At 40.9% G+C, this 26,969-nt stretch overlaps 1 long non-coding RNA gene across 1 annotated transcript in view; it reads right to left on the bottom strand.

Moving 5' to 3' along the window:
• The window catches only part of LOC139999060 (uncharacterized), a 28,087-nt gene extending 5,814 nt beyond the window's left edge, over positions 1-22,273 (bottom strand). The window contains exon 1 of the long non-coding RNA XR_011804076.1: positions 21,786-22,273. This is a non-coding gene — a long non-coding RNA (uncharacterized lncRNA). The remainder of the gene's footprint in view (positions 1-21,785) is intronic.
• Positions 22,274-26,969: the final 4,696 nt, after the last annotated feature.

Raw genomic sequence — 26,969 nt, 5'->3', positions numbered from 1 at the left:
AGAAAATGAAACATTTAATAAAGCAAGATGAATAAAAAAAATAAAAATAAAAATAAAAATAAAAATAAAAATAAAAGTAAAAATAAAAATAAAAATAAAAATAAAAATAAAAATAAAAATAAAAATAAAAATAAAAATAAAAATAAAATTTGCAACTTGTCATGACCACACTTGCACTTCCTCTCAAATCACTTTTGAAACCTGTTTTCATAACTTAACCAAGACTCTAATCTTGACTTCCAAAGCTTGAAGTCATTTTAAAAAATAACCAACAAATCAAACAATGAACAAACAATTCACAAGAATCAACTCACTTAGTTTGCTACACTGTCCTGGGTTCAAATGATATGACTGAGTTTGGGGAATTACACATCCAATATTGGTATACTACAATTTGAACTTTTGAATTTTTTGAATTTTTGATTTTTTTTCGTTTATTATTATTATTATTCCTATGGCTTCACAAAGATGGAAACAATTTTGTTTCAAGGGAAAAAAAAAAGTTTTTCTAGTTAGAAAACATTCTGGTTTAGGCCACTTACTTATTCACATTACACTAAAAGGGACCTCAGCATTTCACATGCTTCATTTCTCAGCACTATGACAGGAAAAGCTGTATCTCTAGATAGTCCTGACAATGATATTTCTAGAATTCTGGTAGGAAAAACTCTAAAAACTCATGGACACATGTAGCCCATTCCTGTCTGATTCCATTATTTATATATATATATTTTTTTTCTCCTGAAGTGTTGTCTGAAGTTCTTTCTTTCAGTTTATATCTGTTACATATCTTAAAATACATTGCCCAAATCTGAAATGGACACCTTTCTCTGTGTAGCAGACTTTTTTATGGTCAAATATCTATGTTTCTAAATATTCAGAGTTTTTCTAAACTTCTTGGACTAAGCAGCTGCAATTCATTCACTTGTACCTAGCAGATAAAGATTTCTAGATCTCTGATCATGTTCATTTGTAGCTTTTGAGACACTGGGGATCAACTATCTGGGGGCTTGGCCAGAGTAATTCAGTTAAAATTCAAAGCTGAACTTTGAAAAAAAGCAATGCTGAGCACTTCCATTACCAGGGCTATAGCCCTGTTCATTCATCAGAGAAACAAATTTGCTAAACATTCCTTCTCTCAGTTAGTTTTTTTCTCTAGTTAGTTTGTTATTAAGCAGATAAATAAACAAATCTAATTCTTGTATATTATTCTAGCACTGGGAATTAAATAATTTCTTTCACATTTTTGTGTTTTGTTTTGTGTTTTTTTGTTGTTGCTGTTCTCAAAATCATGTTATTTTAAGTACATTCCATTTGTTCTATTTTTCCTATTTTTGTCACTTTGTTGACTTCTTGATTAGACAAGTCTGTCGCTAAAAATGAAGTTCTTAAGCCATCCACCTTTCTTGTTCTTGCTGTACAAAAGTTGACCTACAGTCTGCAGTATCTAATGTTTTATTTTCTACTTTCTAGTTAGGGATTAAATTCCAGACCTCCTGCTCTTAAATTTTCTCTGAACAGAATGATCCCTCTGGCGTTATTCTCATACAGCACATTTCTGAGTTCCTTGAAATCACCTGTAACCCCTGATGACTCTCATGGAAAAGCATGTTTATGTGTTAAAATATGTATGCTCAGAGACAGCTAGATAAAGAAGCCCACTTTATCATGCAACCTTAAATCTGTGTGTGTGTGGTGGTTCTACTGTGCTAGGCAGCCAAACACCACAACCGCTCTCTCACCCCACCCCCCCAATACAGTGTGCAACAGTGTTATCCACCTTTTCTAGGATGCATAACTTACGAGCATCACCTGCTATTAACAAGTAAGCAAACACTTTCAAGCTTGACATTTCTTACAAATTGCTATAATTGTCTCATACGCAGAAACAGAGCAAAACCTGCCTCAGTTGTTCTGTTCATGCTCTCTAATACAACAAAACAAACTAACCAAGCATTTAATTTTACCATTTAACAAATACACTACTTACAAACACAGAGACCACAATACTGGCTTGTGAAATCAAACCCGATCTCCTGCTTGATTATTTACATTTCAAAATCTGTCTTCCCTACTGAGACTGTACAGAGAGGTTCAAGTCATTGCAAGTTCTAGTGGAGACAATTGCCTATTCATTTGAAACCACATAAGCATATTTCATCTATACAGCTAAAAAAAAAACACCCATGAGATGGTAAGGTCTTGCTGTTTTATTACAGGGCTGCCTATGAATCAGTCGCTATACAGACAAAAAAGTTTCAAAAGTCTTTTATTATCTCTGAATCAGAAGTGATCCAAGAATCAGCATTTTCTCATTTATCTTCCTTCACTGAACATAATCAGGAATCCTCACTGATCAACAGAATTATTTTGCATAGGTTGGCACATCTGGAAAAAATGGATTGCATCACTCTTCATGCTGCTAAATATTTTAAATTATAAACAAACTTTGATTATCATACTTATCCACTTATCCAAAGCATAGAGAAGCATAACTAGAAACATGGGAAAATGATATGCATAAAAGCAACAGACAAATGCAGCAAGCATAATTTAGGTGATTTAAAATGTAAGGATTTGGACCTAAGAAATATTCTGCCAAAAGTCTGTAAAATTTGGTTTTATTATTTACTGAACTATAAAATACAAAGTTTAGAAATGTAAATTTTGCACAGTGCAGATGACACACGATGTGAAAGTAAGCAAGTCACTATCACATTCCTTCAGAGACTGATGACGTCTAGTTGCATGATAAATGTGCCTTAGGGAGGCTGTGGTAAGCTCTCATAGGACTAACACGAAGATCAGTGTTTGCCTTGTGGCAAGCAGGTGTTGGAATAATTCGTTAAGTTTTCCTTTAAGAGCACTGTGTAAAAACAATAAGGCTATGCAAAGGAATAGTAAATGTTGTGAAATAAAAGGAAGCTGATTATGCTAGGTGAAAGGCCACAATCTCCTTTAAGCACCTGCAAGAACAACTGCAAAAATGCTGATGTTTATAAAGTAGCCTGCTGGGACTATAATGAAGATGTCAAAACCTCAGGCGGGCAGCCTTTCTTTAGTCCCCTTAAACCATCTGTGGATAATGTGTGGAGGGGGGGATGATCTCACAAACCATGTAATCACAAATTTCGTGTCTTTTAGTCTCTTAAAACAAATATAAAAACAAAGATCAAAGCCACCATCTAGACTGTGCTGATTGACTTTTTGAAGAACAGCCCAAAGCTAGCATAAGCAAGCACTCAGAGTTCTAAACAATCAGTATCAAAAAAGACTAAACAAGAACATGTTTATCTACCAAATATCTTCTTGTATCCTTTTTCTGTTTAAATCTTCAGCCAGCTGGACATTCAATTTATTGAAAGCATGCCTTCATTTACTAAGAACATGAGTATATTCTTATGGATATGAAAATATATATTTATAGACAAAGTAGAGAGAAAATACATATTAAGCTGTACATAAAATGAGGCAAATGGCTGAGAAAATATGTACTCAGGCAATGCATCAGCTGGTTATCTTTATTTTTTCTTTTTTTTCTTTCTTTTTTTTTTTTTAAATGGGAAGTTTTTATTACAACTTATTATGTAGCTTGTAAAGTAATGTAAAATCTCTGATGTAAAGTCTTATATTTCATATTGAAATGCAAAGAACCTGGAATTAAAACTACCACTTAAAGATGATATTTTTATGGAAACTTGAATCCTATCACTGTTTTTGATTCGAAGTGTTCTGAATCATTATTTCTCATAATTACATGCAAATTAACATCTCATATGAACACATGGATTTCTATTTTATTTCATTAAGAGACAGAAAATAGCAATCACAAACAAAAAGTAACTGAACTCTTTCCAAAGTCTGAAAGTCTACAGACAAAATTTGCTTTGGTCTTTCAATAACCCAAGCACTTGCCCAAATTTTTAATCTTTCTGGATCCTGCTTCTCTGCAAGTCTTCCAATGTTTTTGCTAGACATAGCCTGATTTCATATGGCAATAAATATTTAAAACAAGAACAGACCCAAAAGCACAGATTTCCTGCAACAGACACCGAGATTTAACTCTTAGTTTTTCACTAATCCAGGAGCTCCAATCGTCAAAAATAATTTACAGCCTTTTTTGTCTTGGTCCCTCATTAGCTATGCTAAATGTCCTTGGCATCAAGAAATGAAGTAGCCATTTGCTCACTGTAGTATCCTTTGAATGGCTGTAAACCAGTAACATCAGGAAAGGTACTGCTTTGCCTCATTAGATTTATTGAACTAGCAGGGAACCATTCTGTTGCATGACTGAAGTCACTATTTGACTAAGTAAACATTTAATGTATTTTAACTAATGTTTCATGCCTACTCACAGCTTACAACTATCGCAACTATATATTTCAGCCATTTTCCTTTTTTTTCCATAACTGCCTCTGATTTTCTTCAGTCTAAACAAGACAAACTATAAAAAGGTCTTGCTCTGCCAAACTGCCAACCTGCATTGGTAATTTACATATTAATAATTACATACATAAAAGAGTAAAGCATTACTTAGCACAATTCATTAACAAAAAGCAGTTTGCATGTTGCCAGAGTTGAACATCACACAAGAATTGCAAGACCTGTCGCCTTTACATTAATATGCAATGCAGGACTTCAGCAGGTGCTCTACCTCCTGAAATCATTTTCATGAACAATTCGTCATGAAAAGTACTCTGATGGAAATATAATTTGCAATAGAGACCAGTGAAAAAATCAGATGTTGTCTCTGGCAACTGTACCAAAATTTCCAGTCACTTGTATGGGTCAAAAAAAAAATTAAATCCAGTTCCATACCCTCACGTCAAATAAAAAGATAAACTTATTAAGTACTGTCCATAAGGATATGAGTGTTTTTATCTGCTTTTCATGAAAAACAAAGAAAGAAAAACACACGCACCCTATCCCAAAGTATCACCTCTCCTAAGGCTTGAAATTTGCTTTTAATTGAAGTTTTAACACATCTGTGTTCCATTCCTACTGTGGGAATAGAAATGTTGTTTTTGCAGAGTTACATTGTTTAGAAGGAGGGAATGTGGTACTGAGATATGCTTACAGTGATGAGAAAGTTTAGCAGGCGACCTAGTGAAATGCAGACAACCAGACTCCTTAGGACAATTAGGTGAAAATCACGGTGTCAAGTCAAGTCAGATAAGTGAAGAAACATTACCACTTCCAGCAGTAAAAATGTCAAAAGAAATTTGAAATTTAACAGGCCGGCAACTGAAGGCCATGCATTGTTTGTGAAGCATCAGATAGATTGTGAACCTGGATTACCCACTCAGTGGGGAAACAGGGGAGGGTCCTGCCATCAAAAGGTATATAAACTGTGTTTTGGAACTAGTAGATGCGCTCTCTCCTGCTTGTGGGGCGCCCGCCATTGCAATCGCGAATAAATTACTACTTCACTGAGATCCTCGCCTGAGCCTAAGTTATTGGCTACAGAGTGTTTCTCACAATTTGGGGGCTCGTCCGGGAGCCAGTCACCTACTGGGGAGCCCCACCGCCGCAGCAGCAGGAAGGCATGCCCCGCTGATTTCAGCGGTCCTGTGCATCGACGGTGGCGGTTCTGCGGAAAGCTGACAGAGGGCCCGAGACTGGTTAAAGAGGCAGGATCCGTGAAGTAGTGGGGAAAGGAAGAAGGTAGGCACTCCGGGTTTTTAAGAATCGATCCGGTAACTCTGTGCACAGACCAAGGTAAGAAATATTAAGTATTGCCTTGGGGGTCGGGTATCTGGTGTATGGTAAGCCCTTGCACGGGGAAGTGCTGGCACTACACCAGGGGAATCTGGTGTACGGTAATCCTTGCACGGGGAAGTGCTTGGAAGTACACCAGGGAATCTGGTCAACTCAGGTGTGCGGTAACGCTGGCACGGGGAAGTGCTTGGCGGTACACCCCCATCTTTCAGTACGTTGGTGTGTGGTACACTGCAGAAGGGAAATTTCTGTAGCACATACTGGCGAGGGTTAGGAAAGATGGGAAGTACGAGTTCCAGGGAATCTGGTAAACTCATAGGTGTGCGGTAACGCTTGCACGGGGAAGTGCTTGGCGGTACACCCCCATTTTTCAGTACGTTGGTGTGTGGTACACTGCAGAAGGGAAATTTCTGTAGCACATACTGGCGAGGGTTAGGAAAAATGGGAAAATATGAGTTCCAGGGGACAGGGAGATATCCCTGGGGGAGTGCCTACTAATAGTTCTTCCTGAAGAATGATAAGAAATTGGAAACATAATCCCAAAATTAGAGGGATTGTAAAAGAAAAATAATTTTTAAAAAGGTTAAATATTGTGTATCAGCCTGGACAAAAGAACCAATTAAGGAAACAGCAGTATTTTGGCCAAAATACGGGTCTGATGAAAATTCAGGCTTTAAATTTATGTGTAAACAAGAAGATTCCTTTTTTTAGAGAAGGAGCCAAGTTATGCTCCCTATAATCTTAATATTGAACTGGTGGCAGCAGCAGTCACTCCAGGAAGGGAGACAGGGACTGTAATTAACACTGTCCCTAAAGAAGGATCGTACTCTAGGCTCTGGCAAGAATTAGAACAAGGTAGAAGAGATATTGAGAATTTTGCCTTCTACTACTAACAGTACTAACAATAACTGTGTATCCTCTTAGGTGAACTACCCCCCCCTCCTTACCAGCAGAGAGGTTAGGACTTTTAAGAAGGAGAGGAAGTCTTTATTCGAGGACCCCAACAGCCTAGTTGAACAATTAGACCAGTTCCTACGACCTGATTTATACTCTTGGGGGAGGGAATTATGTCTGTAAGTATGTTGTTTACAGGGAAAGAAACGGGAATGATCAGGAGGAGAGCTGCTATACAAGAATGGGAAAGAGCTCATCCTCCAGGACCAGGGGTAATACCGGCAGGGCAGAAATACCCACTTGCCAATCCTGGCTGGAATAATAATAGTGTGCAACACAGAAATCATATGAGAGACTTGGGGTCAGAATGAGAAAGTACTTGGGGATGAGACCTGAGGACCCAGTATCCCAAGGGCTCTTGAAAGTTCATTGTGTGATTAAAGCCTGGCAAAATACGCAGAAAATGCTTCAGAAGGTGGGGGGATGTAGTGAACAGTCACTGGGGGACCCTCCTGTGGGAGGCCCTGGAGGTGTGTGTCCGGAGGGGAGATAAGAAGGAAAAAAAAAAAAAAAAAAAAAAAAAAAGAGTGAAACTAATGGTATTGACAGTGCAGCGGGTAGTGAGGCAGAGGGTTGGAGAAAGAGGAAGAAAATCTTCAGGGGGAGTCAGGGCCGGGATGAAAAGGACAGGAAGAGAGATGAAGGAATGGCAGGCAAAGAAGGCTGCCTGCGTTGTGGCCTGAGTCCTAGCAGAGACAGGCTTTGATAAGATGTTTTAAGTGTGGCCAGGCTGGCCACTTCGAATAGGAATATCCGGAGTGGAAGAAGGAGGAAAGAAGGAAAATAGGATGAAATATGCTATATTGGTATGTTGTTTATCTTGGAGGGAAAAGGTATGGAATTAAGTTGGATCCTGACTGAGCCTTTGGTGCTGGTATTAGAAAAGTACAGGCTGGAGAAAGATAAAGGAAGTGTTAAAAGGGTTGCTGAAGGTGTTAAAGGAGTGGCATGTAGTATTTAACAGAGCTGTTTGAAATTGAATGAGCAGGGAAAGGTGATGTAGGCATTATCTAAGTAACAGTCTAGAAGTTTTGGTATATTTGCCGTGGTGTTTGGTCAGTTTCCCAAACATCGGGGAGGGGGACGGTGGGGGGGAACAGCCTGCTCCACCAGGGGCCTCTCCAGCGGCCGCAGGGGGGCTTCGGCTCCAGCGCCTGGAGCGCCTCCTCCCCCTCCTTCTGCACTGACTTTGGTGTCTGCGGGGGGGCTTCTCGCTCTCCCAACTGCTGTTGAGCAGCAGGTTTTTGTTTGTTTCTTTGTTTGTTTGTTTTCGTGGATGTGCTCTCACAGAGGCACGGACTGTATTGCTCATGGCTTGGCTCTGGGCAGCAGTGAGCCCCTTAGGGGCCGGATGAAATTGTCTCTTACCTGCCACGGGGAGGCTTCTGGGTTTTTCTCACGGGGGCTGCCACTGCAGTTTCCCACGCCCCCCACTCACAGCCCCCGAACCTTGCCATCAAACCCAATACACTGGGGAACAGCTAGGTCATTACTGACTTGTGAAGTATCAGGGATTAAATTAACTAATGAAACCCTAAAAAGCGATGGGGGCAGAAGGGACTGGGATAACAGTGCCACTTTTGGGGGATACCAAGCTGAGACCAGAGGATAAAATGATCACTGGGTAATTATTGTATGTACCCAAGGCAGGGACTAACTTGTTGAAAAGGGATTTGATGATTAAATTGGGCATTCAAATAGTAAATTGTTAGACTGGAATAACAGTGTTATTAATGGAGTGCTCTCTGGCCCTGAGAGTAAACATACATGGATATTCACCTCTGACTGGAAAGACCCTGAAATGGGGGCGGAAGCAACAATATAGGTGGACAATTTTACCTCAGGGCTATACAGGGCCACCTATCTATTTGGGTAAGTTCTAAAAAAAAAAAAAAAAAAAAAAGACTGGAGCAATTACAACCTCCCAAGGAGGTATTAATGTTAACAAATATGTGGACCGTTTTCTATTGTCAGGACAGGAGAAAAGAGTTGTGAAGAAAGCTACTAACAAGCTATTCAACTTTCTGGGAAAGCAGGGCTTGGGAGTATTAAAAAAATAAATAAATAAATAAATTACAATATGGAGAAAGAGAAGTCAGGTATTTAAGGCATCTAATGTCTGAAGGAAAACAAAGAATAAATGCAGAGAGGATTCAGGGAATTGTTGAAAATTAAGAAAGAACTAAAAAGTTTTAAAAGAAAGATTTTTTCTAAGGAATCAGGAGCCATGAAGTCTGAAGGAAAATGGATACTCCCTGATGGGAGAGAAATGCTGAATAAAGTGATAATGAGGCAAATATTAACTGTTTTACATCAAAAGAGTCATTGGGAGGTGCAAGCAACGTGTGATGTTGTGCTAAAAAAGTATGTCTGTATTGGAATATACACTTTAGCGAAGCACATATGCAGAGGATGTACTATATGTCAAAAGGTAAATAAAAAGGTCTTCTGTAACCCATCTAGAGGGGGACGGGAGCCAGGGATTTGACCTTTCCAAAGTATACAGGTAGATTTTACTGAGTTACTTGTTTGTCCTAATTGACCACATGACTGGATGGGTGTAAAGCTTTACTGCAAGGGTTAAAGCAGGCCTTAGCGATTGAGTGGGATTTTCACAGCCCCTGGCACCCCTCCTCTTCTGGGAAGGTGGAGCGAATGAATCAGACATTAAAGAAGCAATTAACTAAACTAGTGTTAGAAACCCAGCTTCCTTGGGTAAAATGCTTACTCCTACAGGTTTAAACAGCACCAAGAAAGGATATAGGAATTTCACCATATGAGATGCTGTTCAGATTGCCCTATCTGGGCAGAAGGGATGAGATACCACAATTCAAAACAAGAGAGTTTTCTTAAGAACTGTATTCTGGGGTTGTTCTGTTCTTTGTCATTTCTCAGGACCTGTGGGTTGTGGGCTCAAACCCCACCTTTGGAATTTCCCATTCACCACCATCACCCAGGAAACCGGGTCCTGATTTGGACCTGGAAAGAGTCAACTCCGGCCTGAATGGGAAGGACAATTACTAACCACTGAAACAGCCGTAAGAACTGCGGAAAAAGGTTGGACTCACTATACTCGAGTGAAGGCATCCGTCAACGCTAGTACCTGGGATGCTGTTCCTACAAAAGACTTGTTGGAAGTTGAAATTGAAGAGAAAAATCTCATAGTGGACTCTGAGCAGGATAAGAGCTTACAATTGTAAACTAACCTTTTATTTTCACAGGTAACTAACGTCTGTGACTTGTGATTGAGAGAAAGAACAGACCTATAGCGAATTGCAGTGCTCCCAAGGGGGGGTTGTTATAGTAGTAGTGTACATCTTATTTTTTTTTTGTATCGATAATTATTTGGAAACCTAAGGTTTAAAAATAATGACAGGGAAAAATCGATTACTAATTTTGTTTTTAGTGATTCTAGGCCTCAGAGAAGGCCTCGGTCAATTGGCAACTTGGAAAAGGCATGACCAGATAATAGCAAAAACGGGATACCCCGTCAAAATATGGGTGACTGTGACGGAGGGTTATGTACCACATTCTGTCACGTTTGATGTTTGTGAGGTGTTAGCTTGTGGAGATTTAAATGCCCAACGACAATTGAGCAGAGAGAACAAATAACTGAGAGAGACCCAACAGCCAGATTGAGAATAGCTGTATGGAAACAATCCTCTACTGCCATCAGAGAAAGGGAGAAACTCAAGGAGAAAACAGGAGAGAAAACAGGAAGCCCTCTGAAATGTGGCAGTTCAAACAAGGTATGGGGATGTGAATGCCTGGATAGAATGGGTCAAATATACCGTCCAGAGTCTCAACCGTAGCTATTGCTATGCTTGTGCCTCGGGATGACTGATTGCCCAGATAATGCCCTTCCCATGGGGGTGGACCAAAGACTCCCAAGGGATGCGATGTATGATTGCATTGTACCAAGAAAAGACTGCCTGGGGAAATGAGGCCTTTAAGTCTCTCTTTGCTGTTCCTTGCATGATAACAATATCGCGGTTCCCCCTGCATTCTCTACAGCTATAGGTAACCATACAGCTTGCCTCTCACGGCAGGGTGTGAGTGCTACCTGGCATCTGGGAGAATTTGCCTTGTGCTATCAAGGACTTGATGGGAAACTGCTCAAGACTAGAGATCCCCAGGGCAGATCTCTGGTGGTACGGTGGAGGGAAGATCTTACGGTCCACCCTACCATCTAATTGGGAAGGCACTTGTGCACTTGTTCAATTAGCTATACCCTTCACCCTGGCATTTGAAAGAGAAACATCACAAATACCCAGAAGAAGTAAAAGAGGCTTAGGAATATCATTTGATGATAGAGTATATATAGATTCTATTGGTGTTCCTAGAGGAGTTCCAGATGAACATAAAGCCAGAAATCAAATTGCTGCAGGGTTTGAGTCACTGTTCTGGTGGGTAACAATCAATAAAAATGCGGATTGGATTAATTATTTCTATTATAATCAGCAGAGATTCATCAATTATACCAAGGATGCGATGAGAGGAATCGCTGAACAACTAGATGCCATCAGCAAAATGGCTTGGGAAAACAGGATAGCATTAGATATGATGCTCGCAGAGGAAGGAGGTGTGTTTGTGTGTGTAATACTGAGCAACCATTGTTGCACTCTTATACCCAACAATAGTGTCCCAGATGGCTCAGTAACAAGAGCATTGCAAGGGCTTACCACCCTTGCCAGTGAATTGGAAAAAAAAAAAGTAGGCATATTTGCAACATTGATCGTAGTTGTAGGAGTTTTGACAGCCATTGGTTGCTGCATTATCCTCTGTGTAAGAGGACTAGTACAGTGGTTAACTGAAACCGCACTATTGAAACAAATGACCATGGAGCTACCACCTTACTCAGATAAGGAGATAATGAGGAGATGGAAAGCAAAGAAAGCAAAGAAGAAGAAGTCTATCAAATTACACCTTAGAGAAAGGTTTTGCAAAAATCAACAGTTTATAAAAAAAAGAAAAGGGGGGAATTGTGGGAATAGAAATGTTGTTTTTGCAGAGTTACATTGTTTAGAAGGAGGGAATGTGGTACTGAGATATGCTTACAGTGATGAGAAAGTTTAGCAGGCGACCTAGTGAAATGCAGACAACCAGACTCCTTAGGACAATTAGGTGAAAATCACGGTGTCAAGTCAAGTCAGATAAGTGAAGAAACATTACCACTTCAAGCAGTAAAAATGTCAAAAGAAATTTGAAATTTAACAGGCCGGCAACTGAAGGCCATGCATTGTTTGTGAAGCATCAGATAGATTGTGAACCTGGATTACCCACTCAGTGGGGAAACAGGGGAGGGTCCTGCCATCAAAAGGTATATAAACTGTGTTTTGGAACTAGTAGATGCGCTCTCTCCTGCTTGTGGGGCGCCCGCCATTGCAATCGCGAATAAATTACTACTTCACTGAGATCCTCGCCTGAGCCTAAGTTATTGGCTACGGAGTGTTTCACACACTACCTCATCTCTGTGTGCCAATGGTGTCCATACAGAAATACATACTTCATAAGAGAAAAAGAAAGATGATGACAGTTCCCTTGATCAATTTTTAGCAGGTTCCTCTAGGCAGCTGTAGCTTTAATCCCAGAGTCAGAAATTAAGACTAAATCTGTGAAGAAGTGCATTAAACAAATTTCACCCACTATGAGGGTGGTGAGGCAGTGGCACAGGCTGCCCAGAGGAGCTGTGGGTGCCCCATCCCTGGCAGTGCCCAAGGCCAGGCTGGATGGGACTTTGAGCAACCTGGTCTGGTGGGAGGTGTCCCTGCCCATGGCAGAAGGGGTGGAACCAGGTGGTTTTAAGGGCCCTTCCAATCCAAACCATTCTGTGATTCTATGAATTGTTGGAACTGTACTGTAGCATTCCAGCCAAGCTTTGTGTACTGGGTACACATGGTAAAGGTTTGGCTGCAGGGGTGAGCAGAGCCCAGCAGCTGCCTCATGTCAGAGCAGAGCTAGCTCCGGCCGGCTCCAAAAGGTTCTGGCTGCTGGCCAGAGCTGAGCCAGAAAGTTTAAATCACGAATTTAAACTTTCCACTTACCACAGCAAACTTCTATGTATGTCACCTGTTGGTTGCTTAGATCTCTTCCTGATGCACAGTAGCGCAAGGCTCAATTTTAAAAAGTCCCTTATTAGGAAACCAGGATGAATGTGACAAGGAGGGAACAGTTTATCACTTCATTCTTTCTCTAACTATCTCCCATTCTTCACTTCTAGGGCAGGACGCTCAATTCACTATGAGCAGTAAAAAAAAAAAAAAAAAAAAGGCAACAGGCTGTAGCCACCAGGAAAAAAACAGCTATGATGGAAAGCCTTCAAGGTAAATCATTAGCTCCTAGACCTTTTTAAGTCCAGTCAACTGATCTCGTCATAAAATGAAGATGAAAGACATGGTCAATACAAATTCAGAAAATGGTAGAACAATCTGTTTCTTCAGACACAGAACGTCTGCATCCAGCTAGTTTGCAAGTAATCCGATGTGCACAGGAGGATCAGGTGGCGCAGTCAGTTTACTGCAATACCACTTTTCTCAACTTATAACTTTGTAAGTGCCTTGTTTTATCTCTGCTTGTCAAGCCTTTTGTACCAGGTATGTTTTTGTACTGTGCCTTCTGCCTATTCAGGAGAAAGCAGAATGATAAGGACAATATGCTTGCTTGCCTACTGCATGCTACAGTAGACAAATCATGGAAACCTTAAACATGGAAGTTAAAATTTTCATGAACGTCTTAAAAACAGTAATAGGAAACTTCTTTAATAGTTGCTATGATCAATCTAAGCACAACTTTTAATTTCCAGACCACTTGTTTTCAATTTTTCATTTCTAGACTATGTCTTTCTAACTGTGGGATGGGAAGTGGACAATAAAATTAAAAAGAATCATGGATGGATTGAAGATAAATTAATACTGATGAAGATATATTTTTATTAACAGGCTGTGAGCTGTGTCTATTTTCAGATTAAAGTTTGCTATAAAAATACGAAGCCAGCATAAGTTTAAAGCCTTCAAATATATTTTGGGTATTTGCATAATTACACTTGCAAATTAAAATTCCACTATTAAATACATATATATACAAGCACACCTTTTTATTACTTTTTTTTTTTTAATGGATCGGCACTGGACATTTTCTGTAACAAATCTTTAAATGACGTTTAGATGTAGAGCTTAGTGATATGGTTTAGTGGAGGACTTGTTAGTGTTAGGTCAGAGGTTGGAATAGGTGATACTGGAGTCCTCTTCCAACCTAGATGATTCTGTGATTTTGTAAAATATGAATGACCGTGATTTTACCACACTTATTACAAACAATTAAATATCATGCCAAGTTTATTACATCAAGGCACATATCTTTGTTGAAGAAGATAACCACAATGCAATTTTAACATTTAAATGATAGTACCCAGCACCTCAATTAACCTAGTGCTCATGGCACTGAAAGGAAAAAAGAAAGACAAAGAACTCCATATGCATCTGCACATTTCTTAGCAAACAGCAAATTAATTCTGAGTGAGCAGTTTTGAAGTTAGATACATCATGCATTTGTGTCTCTTGGTAAGAAGTCAGTTTCTCTCGTATGCACGGTTGAGCTACAAAATAAGGAATTACCAAGCACCTGACCTGTTGTATGTCCACACAGATATGGAAATCAAGCTGAATTGTTTGCAGTTTCTATCTTTTCTAGAAACCCTAACAGAACGCAATGAGGATAACACAGGTTTAATTCCTATTTTCCAGACAAATGGCAGTCCTCCCTCTAACATAGTCTATACTTACGGGTTTAGCTTTAGACAAGTGTACTTCAGAGAACTGAAAGGATTGGCCATCTTAATGGTAACAAAGGAATTTCTCAGAATTACTGACCACAGAGATTCATAGGAGCAAAGAGTAAGAAAAGATTTTGTAAAGGTTTGTGTACTCTAGGAGACCACAATCTCTTTGTCCCCTCCCCCCCCCACACCGCTATAGCCAGAATTGCAAATGGCTCTGTAAATGTTATGGAGAGCTTTTCTGAAATCAATTCTAATAGCTTTGAATATAACTATAATCAGATTTTGTTTAAAGCTCTTGATATGTTCTTTGCACAGGATGGCTATCGGGCACATATAATTGAACATTATATAATAAAGGAAAAATACATTGGCTTTTTGTTCTAGGCACTAGTTTCCATGGACTACTTCTCATTGTATATTACCATTTTCATAAAAGCAGCTCCAAACAGTTGCAAAGACTTATATATGTAGTCATTTTTTTGCAACGCCCACAAGCTTTAACATTTCAGTTGTTCAGAATCTTACTGGCCTATGCCCCTTTCCCCAACAAAGGAAATAAGGGCACAAAAATAATTTCTCTTCTTGTTTTCTAATGTCTTAGAACAACACATATTCTACCTACACCTCAAGAGGCAACAAGTCACCAAATTTCAGGAAGCATAAAGCATTTAAGCAGGGAAGTCATGCATACACTATTTGGCATGTGTGAAAACCATTCAATTTCAAACATTCTTATCTGTATGGAGAATTTAGGCACTTCAGCAATTCCATGCAAATGGTCCAATACTGCTTTCACCATGTTCTCTCTTAAATAATGTTAACCTCATTCATCTCCAGAATCACAAAATTGGTGCAGTTTACTAAAATTTTGAATGAATTCTCCACCTATTTCCAACACTTGCTTGGAAACAGAGCTGAGAGTGACACCTTACCAAATATGTTTCATTTAGAAAAGATTAGAAGACAAAACCTAAGTTTACTGCAAGGAAGTACATAAATTTTAAATTAGTTAGAAATATTAGTACACACAAAAAGCAATATACTATTTTGAATAAATTCCTGGTGCATTACTAAGTAACTTTAGGTAAAATAATGTTTATCTAAGAGAAACACGGAATTGCTTTACAGGCAAGGAGTAACCTAAAGAGGGGAGGCTTAGTTTAGATATAAAGAAGAAATTATTTGCTCTGAGGGTGGAGAGGTACAGCAACAGGTTGCCCAGAGAAGCTGTGGATGCACTTACCCACAGAGAAGATGTGGAACACTTCCCCACCCCTGGAAGTATTCAAGGCCAGGCTGGATGGGTCCTTGGGCAACCTGGTCCTTGGGCACCAGGGAGGTGTCCCTGCCCTTGTCAGGGGGCTTGGAACTCAATTATCTTTAAGGTACCTTCCAAACCAAACCATTCTATGATTCTGGGATTCTCACATCCTCTTTCCTTACTACCCTTTTGGAAGTCAGTACTCTTCAGACAGCTGCAGGCCCTCTTTCAACTTACATTTCTGGGAACAAAAACAAATTTTCATGTTGAATTTATGTCTCACTTTTGAGTATTTGGGCTCCTCAGTGTTGTATTTGTAAATATTTCATTTCTCTGAGTTTGCCCTTTAAAAACCAAGGGCATTAAAGATCTCTTCCTGTTTACCCATTTAAGTTAAAGCAAATCAATGAAGAATCATAGGATCTAAAGTTCTTTTGTTTTTTCCTAAATTTTTTCTTAATCCTCAATATCAGATTTGTCATGGCAAAGAAATCAATGAAGATACTGGTTGAATGTCAGTACCTAGGCTCTTGGATTATTACTACCATTTTTTTCCCCATAATCCATATTTAGAAAGCTAAAATGTCATATATGACTAGAGTGAACACTCCTATCTACTTTTTTCCCTTTAATATTGTTAGAGAGATCTACAGTTTCCAAAAACTACCTCATCAGAAATTCCTTAGTATCTCTTCCAGACTTCACTGACTCAAGAAACAATGTTATTGACCACACATCTTAGCTTCCTTTCTATTTTCTCTGAACATCATCTTAATTTTTGTAATTACTTTCATTAGTTAACCTATAGAGCTGGGGTTCAAGCAGATCAAGTTCCTATGTCTAGACATATGTTCCTATGTCTATGAGACTTCCCCCATTCCACACGAACACCTCTATAGTGGCATGCTGACCACAACTAATTAATAATCAAATCCATTCTTCAATGGAGTTACATATCTGGTTATCCCTATTATCAGTATTTATATCTTCCTTTTTCCCTTGCCATTTCTCCTATTACTCTTTTGCTATTTTTACTACATTTGCCATTTTCTTTTTTTAATTCTTAAGTACTAAGTTAGTTTAAAAGAATTCATTACTTCTTCCGAAGTCTCATTTTTGACACTTTCTTTTACTATTTTTCCACTCTCAATTTGAAGATTACACTATTGCAGTGGAATCTATCCATCATGAAGAGCTTGATGTCGTTGAATGTTACCTTGTAGTCAGGTATTCTAAATGAATCTTGAAGTGATTTTTGTTTCTTTTTTAACTTTTATTTATTTATTTATTTATTAAGGGGATTAAAATAATTTCACCCATATAGCCCCAGCACCTTTCCTAATCTTGGGCAATTACTCGTTAGAGCAAATAATTGTCATTTGTTCCAAGTACCAGTCTTTGCTAGTAGTGACATTGTTACCAGCTTACCGTCCCCCTCCATACTAGACACCCAAAATTTTCTTTTTAAGTGAAAGAATGTCCTTCTAGAGAATGGAAGTTTTTACCCTGACATCTTTTAAGGCACTGATCCTTTATTTCCGTCTTACTATTCTAATCTTACTAATTACTATTTAACCCCCAAACTACTCTTTCCCATTATGTTTTTGTTTGTTTGTTTGTTTTTAACATAATTTGCAAATTGCTTTCAGCAAGACATTAAAGATAATGTTATTTCATTAATTTAAAATTAGTCAAGGTGATTCTCATGATATTTTCTGTTGTTCTTATGCACAAATTGCAAAATACAACTTTTATTAGCCTCACACTGAATTACTTAATTACAGGATGAAATCATATTCAGTAATAACAACTAAAGCACTTAGCCGTGTTCAAGAATGAAGTGAAAATCATTTAGATTCTTGCAAGTGGGTTCTCAGAGTTCCAATACATTTTTAAAGATACTTTTATATCACATAAAATGCATTCTTTTATATGATAGGACAATCCATAACAGAAGAAAATGAAGATCTTCATCCACTACAGCACTCTTTACTCTGAAAGAGAATGTCATGCTATAACCATTACAAAGAATTTCATTATTCTCTCAACCACAGCAGCCACCCAGTGGCTACTCTTTTTAATACTCAGACACGCATAAAACCAGGAATTTAGGAGATGGTCAGAACTTGCAATTTTCAGTGATAGCCTCTTGCATTAAATATTCCTTTTATGTGAAAGAGGAAATAAAGCCATCAACATTTTTTCTTTGGAAGCAGACTCTACACAAACATTCAGAAGAAGAGGAAGAAGAAAAAAACAAAGATATGGATGTAAATGTTGTGAGGCTCTTTTGTCATTACTGTTTATATATATATATATATATAAACATATATATAAACATATATAGTGTCTGTTTGCTTTTCTTTAAATAAGAGACTGTTAATAAGAAGATATATTGTTAATAAAGTTTTAATAGGAAAATATTTCTGTGTGATAGGCTATTTTTTTTCTTTAAACTATAAATCTAGAGAGAAAAAAAAAAGTTATTAAATGGAAAAAAAGTTATTAATGGATGTTAAAAGTATCAAGAAATTTAGACCAACAGCACTGACAGATGTTTCTGAACTACATTATAACTCGTTATGAAAGTTTTGCAACAGTTCTCAATCTTGCAGGAACATAAGAGAATTTATTTCATGCCTTATTTAAGTGTCTTTTTGCGTAGGTGCCAGAAAATGGCTTCATATCCAAAAGCTTGCCTGTTTTTTTTTTAACTGTATTGGTCTAGCTAAAAATGTTACTCTCCCTGCCATTTTTGCCTTGAAGATATCCGTAAACCTTCACAGTTTCAATATTAGTGATTATTAGACACTTTAATATTTATAAAGCAATTATATACAGCCAAAGAGGAACTTAAATAATAAAATTCATTTAAGATGACAAGAAGCATGAAGTTCTTCATCCACATTCTTATGATCTTCCAAATACTCTACTTGAAACCACTTCTTTCCATTTTCTAAGTTCCGAGTTTAACAAAATCTGTGTACATAATGTTTCAATAATGAGGAAAACCTCTATAAAATTCAAAAACTATAACAAATATAAATTATTATCAATGAATAATGCATGTTACTACCAGACAAGAAGTGACAGACGATTACAAAGAAAAGAACCAATACACTTTGTTGTAAATGGCATCGGTTTCTGCTGTGCATACCTAAGTATGTTGGAAGATATATACTTATTGTTACAGGAGTTCCCTCCAGCAATCTTAATATTTGGAAACTGCTATAGTGCACTCTCATTTCAATTGAATGAATGCCATTCTTTGATATTCCTGTATAAGAAACAGAATCAGGAATGATTCTTTGAAATATAAACTTGTGTAATAATTTTGCGTTCTTTCACGTTATTACTAGCCTCTACAACTGTATTACTTGTGCTTTCAGTAAACTGATAAAAATTTTTGCCATTTCATCTATAATGATAATGATCTCTAGGAAACAAAATACATAATTAAAAAATCATAAGCTGACCTTCAATGTATGTTTGACCAAAGTCTGGAATTTCTCTTTGAACTGAATCTGATAATTGTGTTCTGTGCTAGAGACGATCACGTACAGTCAGGACTATGCTGCAGCTTCCTTGACACAAAGCTACACAGTCAGTGTCACCAGTCTTCCATACATATGTAGGACAAGCCCACTTTCTGCATCAAGCTGAGTGAAGGTCTACATGAAGTCTTTTAGCAGCACCTACAGATTCCTGTTTTTTTTTTTTGTTTGTTTTGTTTTGTTTTTCTCTCAGAGATAGCCACTTCTTTTTGTCACATTTTCTGCTTACTTAAATTTCTTTTTCTTCTCCATCATTATTAGCCCCCAACTTCAAGATGACCCATTTATTTCTGCCCATTTTTCTTTGTAGAGGGTTCAGAACCTCTAACTGAGAACCCAGGAATCAAACATTTTGACACATCTACTTGTTGGTTTGACACCTGGAATTTGATATATAAGTTCAGGTTGAGGAACTGGTATGTTCTCCAAAGCAGACTGCAGGCAACACACAAAAAGTTAATGGAAATATGTAATTTCTTCATACATCATCCCTTCTCATGGAGGAAAGTAGTTACTAACTTATCTTTGTTCAACTCCTTAACCTGAAACTACTTGCTCTCAATAATTTATATTTGACTTTAATTACGTTTCAGTTCTAAGTTCCAATGAATTCTGATAGACCATATTACTGAAAACATTTGCTTAGTGTTTGCATCATTTAACCAAGGCTAGGGTCGATAAATATTAGCTAGCAGTAGGCCTACAGTCCTAATTTTTATTTTTTTTTAAATTCCTTCTGCTGGACTACAGTACTACCTGAAGCTATGACTTCAGTTTTTCCACTGCAACATGCTTAGCCACTGACAGACTAGGCTGTTGTATGGATAATACCCTTGCCAGAATTTTAAACCCTGCCCAGTGAGATTCAATTTTTATTGGACATTGGAATTAATAATGAAATCAGTTCTTAACTGAATTTAGCAAATCCCAAAGACCTTAAATTCTCTAATACTTGATTTTTTATTTTCCACTTGGAGTTTCTGAAACAAAATGAGAATAATATTAATAAAGTAGTGGAAGTAAACAAAACCAAGCATTAATATTGGATTAATATTAATGATCCAATTAATGGAGCAGTTTGTCATTCACTGATGGATCATCAGATTAGCCATAAAACATGCAACATGTTACAAAGAAGGGTTCAACATATCCACTATATAGAATAAACAACTGATGTAGTGTATGCCTCTGTACCTGATGTACGTAGTGTATAAGTGAATGAGAAATTTGGAAGAAGCAATAAAGTAGAGTGAGCCAGAGCACAAGACGGTATGAGAGATGAAGAGGGACAATGTGACTGTGTAAGAAAAAGACTTGGGCAAGCACACAAGACTAAGCATGAAGAAGCACGTGTGAGAAAGACAGAGCAAGAGAGCACGTGCCCATGACTGAACACAAAGGAGCATACAGAAGACTGACGAACAGCAAGTGAAAGGGCAAGAGCCAAGACAATGAGAGACAGCAAGTGAGCCAGAGGTAAAATGAAGAGAGTGCGTAACAGAGGGCACACGGGGGAAGGGGTGCACACCCAATGATGGCATGAGAGCACAACAGAGATACAGAGCACAAGGTCTCTTCTCTGGTATCTCTTTCAAAAATCAGCACATTATAGCATCCAGATATTTTCTCATATTAGGAAAAATCAGGCAATGTTACCCACATGAGTGATCACCACTCAAACACTGTAACTTCACATAGCATTTGGCATGAAAGGCAAATTACTGGTTTGGAAGGTGGGGGGGTTAAATCTGACAGGGAGCTAACACACACACAAGTGAAAGAGGAAACAAGAATTTCATCACAGTGGAGCAAAAACATATAGTAGCAATAGCACAGGTGTCCTATGATCAGCAATATCAACAATAAAACCACAATCTCACCAAAGACAGGAGAGAATATTTAAGGTTTTAAAAACAGAGTCAAAAGTTAGTAATTATTTAAAAAAAAATGACTCACCCACTCACCTAGTGCATTTTAAATTGGAGAGCAAAGTTAGGAGAAAGACAGCAGCTGTCTCTTTCACCAATTACCTGCCAGTGCTAAAGTACTACATTTGCATCCACAAAATGCAATGCAAAACTAAATTTTACTGCATTAAGAGAACTGCTTAGTCTATCGCTTCACAGTTCAGAGAAAACATAGAAGACCCAGAACAGAATCTTGATGCACTTCTGTTTTAAAATGCAAGTCCTGACAACCTGACAATGTTTCATGTAGCCCCTTTATCTCAAAAAATATATAATAATAATAAAAATTAAAATTAAAAATCTCTCTCTCATATGAAACTTGAGCTATCCCAGAATGTATTGTTTCATTTCCAGCACACATGAAATGTAACAAGATATTGCACTTTGGTTGCCTTTTAAAAACAGAAGCACAGCAGAACTCAACATTATCCATAATCCTTTCATTCACATATTTCCTCTCACCTCTTTCATTTTTTAATCAGAGAATTGAATTATTATTGGCCTTAAAAGGCTGATACTTTACCACATCTTGCAAAGTACAAAAGCAACTTTACCTTTTCCCTGCTGCAGCCTGCCTTTTGTTCTTCTTAGATTAGTCATTTTTAAAATCTTCTCCACTGTGAAATCAAACAGGTCGCGCAGGCAGGGCGAGCAGGAAGGGAGGAGAGCAACCCCCGCCCACACGAACGCCTCTTAACGACGGTCTTTAGCTAGGCGATAATGGTCTCCACAAGGCACGGAGCGCTCTGCAGGAGGTCGGTACACACCCAGACCGACTGCCCGTTAAAGAATGCAGCGGTTCAGGTCACCGGATGCAGGGAGTGTCAGAGCCTGCTGCTGCCGTCGGCGGGAGGCAGAGACACTGCGTGCGTGAGATGTGAGCAAGTGGATGACCTGATCCGCATGGTGGCGGAGCTCAAGGAGGAGGTGGAGAGGCTGAGGGCCATCAGGGAATGTGAGCGGGAGATAGACTCCTGGAGCAACTCCCTGCAGGGCCTCAAGGAGACGTACCGGGGTGAGACACCCCAAATGGGGGTGGACCCCCTGCCCTGTCGCCGTCGGGCAGAGGGAGGGGATCTGGGAGTTGAGGAGGAGTGGAGACAGGTCCCTGCGCGACATGGCAGGCGATGCCCTCCCCTTCCGGCCCCACCTTCCCAGGTGCCCTTACAGAACAGGTTTGAGGCCCTGGAGATTGAGAGACCAGCAACTGAGGAAGAGATAGAAAGTGTTCCCAGGAGGATGCCTAGGGTGAGGAGGTCGACTCCACGCATCAGGACTGCCTCCACCAAGAAAGAAAGAAGGGTGATTGTCGTGGGAGACTCTATCCTTAGGGGGACAGAGGGCCCTATTTGTCGGCCTGACCCTACCCGTAGGGAAGTCTGCTGCCTCCCTGGGGCCAGAGTCAGGGATGTTGCCAGGAAGCTCCCCAACCTGGTACGCCCCTCTGATTATTATCCTCTCCTGATAGTCCAGGCGGGCAGTGATGACATTGATGACAGAAGCCTGAAGGCTATCAAAAGAGACTTTAGGGGGCTGGGACGGTTAGTGGACGGAGCAGGAGTGCAGGTAGTATTTTCGTCCATCCCTACGTTGACAGGGAGGGGTATGGAGAGGACAAGGAAAGCCCACCTGTTAAACACGTGGCTCCGGGGCTGGTGCCTATGCAGAAATCTTGGGTTTTTCGACCATGGGGCAGTTTACTCAGCACCTGGTCTGATGGCCGTAGACGGGTCCCTATCCTTTAGGGGAAAAAGGATCCTGGGCCAGGAGCTGGCGGGGCTCATTGATAGGGCTTTAAACTAGGTAAGAAGGGGGATGGGGCTGAAGCAAGGACTGTTGGGGCTATGCCAGGGGGAGCAATGGCAAGGCCGGAGGATAAGGTAAAGGCCCAGCTGAAGTGCATCTACACCAATGCACGCAGCATGGGTAACAAACAGGAGGAGCTGGAAGCCATCGTGCAGCGGGCAGGCTACGACTTGGTTGCCATCACGGAAACGTGGTGGGACCAGTCTCATGACTGGAGTGCTGCGATGCCTGGCTATAGGCTCTTCAGAAGGGACAGGCAGCACAGAAGGGGTGGCGGTGTGGCTCTCTATATCAGAGAGTCTTTCGATGTTGTAGAACTCGAGGCTAGGAATGACAAGATCGAGTCCCTTTGGGTTAGGATCGGCAGGGACAACAAGGCTAGTGTCCTGGTCGGGGTCTGCTATAGACCGTCGAACCAGGATGAGGAGACGGATGAGGAGTTCTACAGGCAGCTGACAGAAGTTGCGAAATCGTCGGCGCTTGTACTCGTGGGGGACTTCAACTTCCCTGACATATCCTGGAAGCACAACACAGCCCAGACGAAGCAGTCTAGGAGGTTTCTGGAGAAAGTGGAAGATAGCTTCCTGACGCAGCTGATTAGTGAACCTACCAGGGGTGGTGCCCAGCTAGACCTTCTCTTCACAAACAGAGAAGGACTGGTGGAGGATGTGATTGTCGGGAACAGTCTTGGGCAGAGTGACCACGAAATGGTGGAGTTCACTATTCTTGGCGGGGCCAGGAAGGGAACCAGTAAAACCACTGTATTGGACTTTCGGAGGGCTGACTTTGGGCTGCTCAGGACACTAGTTGGTGGAGTCCCATGGGAGGCGGTTCTGAAGGGCAGAGGGGTCCAGAAAGGCTGGGCGCTCTTTAAGAGGCAAATCCTAATGGCGCAGGAGCGGTCTATTCCCATGCGCCCAAAGATGAGCCAGCGGGGAAGAAGACCAGTCTGGCTCAACAGAGAATTGTGGCTTGAGCTTAGGAAAAAAAAGAGGGTTTATAATCTTTGGAAAATTGGGCAGGCCACTAAGGAGGACTATAAGGATGTAGCGAGGCTGTGCAGGGACAAGATTAGGAAGGCCAAAGCTCATCTGGAGCTCAATCTGGCTACTGCTGTTAAAGATAACAAAAAACGCTTTTATAAATACATCAACACCAAAAGGAGGACTAGGGAGAATCTCCATCCTTTACTGGATGCAGGGGGAAACTTAGTTACAAGAGATGAGGAAAAGGCGGAGGTGCTCAATGCCTTCTTTGCCTCAGTCTTTAGCGGCAAAACCGGTTGCTCTCTGGATACCCAGTACCCAGAACTGGTGGAAGGGGACGGGGAGCAGGATGTGGCCCTCACCATCCATGAAGAACTGGTTGGTGACCTGCTACGGCACTTGGATGTCCACAAATCGATGGGGCCGGATGGGATCCACCCAAGGGTACTGAGAGAACTGGCAGAGGAGCTGGCCAAGCCCCTATCCATCATTTATCAGCAGTCCTGGCTATCCGGGGAGGTCCCAGCTGACTGGCGACTAGCAAATGTGACGCCCATCTACAAGAAGGGCCGGAGGGCAGACCCGGGGAACTACAGGCCGGTCAGTTTGACCTCAGTACCAGGGAAGCTCATGGAGCAGATCCTCTTGGGAGTCATCATGCGGCACTTGAAGGGCAAGCAGGCGATCAGGCCCAGCCAGCATGGGTTTATGGAAGGCAGGTCCTGCTTGACGAACCTGATCTCCTTCTACGACAAAGTGACGCGCTGGGTGGATGAGGGAAAGGCTGTGGATGTGGTCTACCTTGACTTCAGCAAGGCTTTTGACACCGTCTCCCACAGCATTCTCCTCAAGAAACTGGCTGCTCTTGGCTTGGACTGGTGCACGCTTCGTTGGGTTAGAAACTGGCTGGATAGCCGGGCCCAAAGAGTTGTGGTAAATGGAGCCAAGTCCAGTTGGAGGCCAGTCACTAGTGGCGTCCCCCAGGGCTCGGTGCTGGGGCCGGTCCTCTTTAACATCTTCATCAATGATCTGGATGACGGCACTGAGTGCACCCTCAGTAAGTTTGCAGATGACACCAAGCTAGGTGCGTGTGTCGATCTGCTCGAGGGTAGGAAGGCTCTGCAGGAGGATCTGGATAGGCTGCACCGATGGGCTGAGGTCAACTGTATGAAGTTCAACAAGGCCAAGTGCCGGGTCCTGCACCTGGGGCGCAATAACCCCAAGCAGAACTACAGGCTGGGAGAGGAATGGTTGGAGAGCTGCCAGGCAGAGAAGGACCTGGGAGTGATGGTGGACAGTCGGCTGAATATGAGCCAGCAGTGTGCTCAGGTGGCCAAGAAGGCCAACGGCATCCTGGCTTGTATCAGAAACACTGTGACCAGCAGGGCTAGGGAGGTGATCGTCCCCCTGTACTCGGCTCTGGTGAGGCCGCACCTCGAGTACTGTGTTCAGTTTTGGGCCCCTCGCTACAAGAAGGACATCGAGGTGCTTGAGCGGGTCCAAAGAAGGGCGACGAAGCTGGTGAGGGGCCTGGAGAGCAAGTCCTATGAGGAGCGGCTGAAGGAGCTGGGCTTGTTCAGCCTAGAGAAGAGGAGGCTCAGGGGTGACCTTATTGCTCTGTATAAGTACATTAAAGGAGGCTGTAGCAATGTGGGGGTTGGCCTGTTCTCCCATGTGCCTGGTGACAGGACGAGGGGGAATGGGCTAAAGTTACGCCAGGGGAGTTTTAGGTTAGATGTTAGGAAGAATTTCTTTACTGAAAGGGTTGTTAGGCACTGGAACGGGCTGCCCAGGAAGGTGGTGGAGTCACCATCCCTGGAAGTCTTCAAAAGACGTTTAGATGTAGAGCTTAGGGATATGGTTTAGTGGGGACTGTTAGTGTTAGGTTAGAGGTTGGACTCGATGATCTTGAGGTCTCTTCCAACCTAGAAATTCTGTGATTCTGTGAAATACAATTAGATAACATTTCATTTACTGGGGCTAGCATCCTTTATTACATTAACATCATGCTCAAATTTTTATTCTAAAGTTTATTTTAAAAAATCCATTATTTCTAATGATAAAAGAACATAAAGTGAAGGCATCCAGTATCTACCACACTGTGTTGGGTTTATGAGGCAAGGTTTTGGCAGAGATTGCCCTCCAGACTGTGGAGAAGACCACAGTGAAGCAGTCCTCCTGCAGACCACGGAGGCCCCTGCAGCAGTTGGTTGTGCTCTGAAAAATGCTGCTGCCCATGGAGAGCCCACACAGGTGTTTTTTTGGCAGAACTGTGGCCCAAGTTGGGCCCATGCCTGAGCAGTCTGCTGCTGGAGGACTGCACCCCACTGGAGCGTTCTTGAAGAATGGCAGCCAGGGAGAAAGGGGAACTTGTTAGGAGGAAGGAGTGACAGAGGCTACCTGTTACGAAGAGACCACAACCTCCACTGCCAGCCTCTCACACCATTCAGGGCTCAGGGTGCTGAGGTGGAAGAGTTGGGAGTGAAGTTGAGCCTGGGAAGAAGGAGCAGGTGAGGGGCAGCTGTTTTTGTTTTGTTTCTCACCACGCTTCTCTATTTTTACTTGACAATAAACTATAATAAATTTCCCCTAGTCAAGGGTTTTTTGGCCATGATGGTAATTGGTGATTTCCATGTTCTTATCACAGGTTAGGAGCTTTTCCACCCTGTCCTGTCAAGGACAGGGTGTGGGAGGCTGGAGGAGGCTAGGTGGGCACCTGGCAGTTGCCACGGTCAAGCTGTTTTACTGGTAAATAATATTCATGGTGTATTTGGGTGACCCCTGAAGAGACACTCCAGAATACAGACCCAGGTCTGTATTTCCATGAAAAATACATGCCAAAACAAGCTCATTTTAAAAATCTTACCCCCTTTGCAGAAACATATCTGTCTCTAAAGGGAAAGAGGAAAAAAAGAAAGAATTAAATGAAGCATTTGCCCTGCCAAT

The sequence above is a fragment of the Anas platyrhynchos genome, chromosome 19, assembly GCF_047663525.1.
Source record: "Anas platyrhynchos isolate ZD024472 breed Pekin duck chromosome 19, IASCAAS_PekinDuck_T2T, whole genome shotgun sequence".
Lineage (NCBI taxonomy): Eukaryota > Metazoa > Chordata > Aves > Anseriformes > Anatidae > Anas > Anas platyrhynchos.
Note: the sequence above shows the minus strand (reverse complement) of the source record. Positions and strands in the feature narration are given on the sequence as shown.